This window comes from Brassica oleracea, chromosome C5 (genome assembly GCF_000695525.1).
Source record: "Brassica oleracea var. oleracea cultivar TO1000 chromosome C5, BOL, whole genome shotgun sequence".
Taxonomy (NCBI): domain Eukaryota; kingdom Viridiplantae; phylum Streptophyta; class Magnoliopsida; order Brassicales; family Brassicaceae; genus Brassica; species Brassica oleracea.
Window position 1 is genome coordinate 28,237,367 of NC_027752.1, and position 696 is coordinate 28,238,062.

Here is a 696-nt window from a genome sequence, read left to right on the forward strand (position 1 = left end):
TACTACAACATTTGTCTTAGGAGCCTTGAAAACTCCTAATATCATATATTCACAAGGTGGATTCTTAGAGAACCTCTCTGAATGTTCTCACTCGCTTCTGAAGGAAATATCTATGCCTCACTTATAGAGTAAATTATAAGATAATGAACAAAAAAATAATTGAATGAACTCATTTTTACTCTATTATAAAGTGAAAATGGAGAAAGGTTAAAGCTCTTTTACTTCAAACTATATTTTAGAGATGTTTTAATAGAAAGAAAAAATAATAATTTGTAAGTGATGTCTCACTGAAGATTACTATCACTACAAGAAAACACGCCGAATTCCGACGGAGGTTTCGACGGACATCAATGTCGTCGGACGTTTGTAACGGATTACCGACCAATTTCCGACGAAATCCAAAAATTTGAAGTCGTCGGAATTTTCCGACGACTTTTCGACGACATTCCGATAAAAAATGTAACCGTTGTAATCGTCGGAAATTCGTCGGAATATACCGACAAACTTCCGACGACATTCCGATTAACAGTACAGTCGTCGGTATTCCGTCGGAATTTTCTGACGAATTTCCGACGAACCATGTGACCGTTGCCGACAAATATTTATGACCATTGTATAGCCGTTTGAGATTGGACAATACCGACGGAATTCCGACGGAATTCCGACGGACTGCTTTACATCCGTCGGAATTTCGTC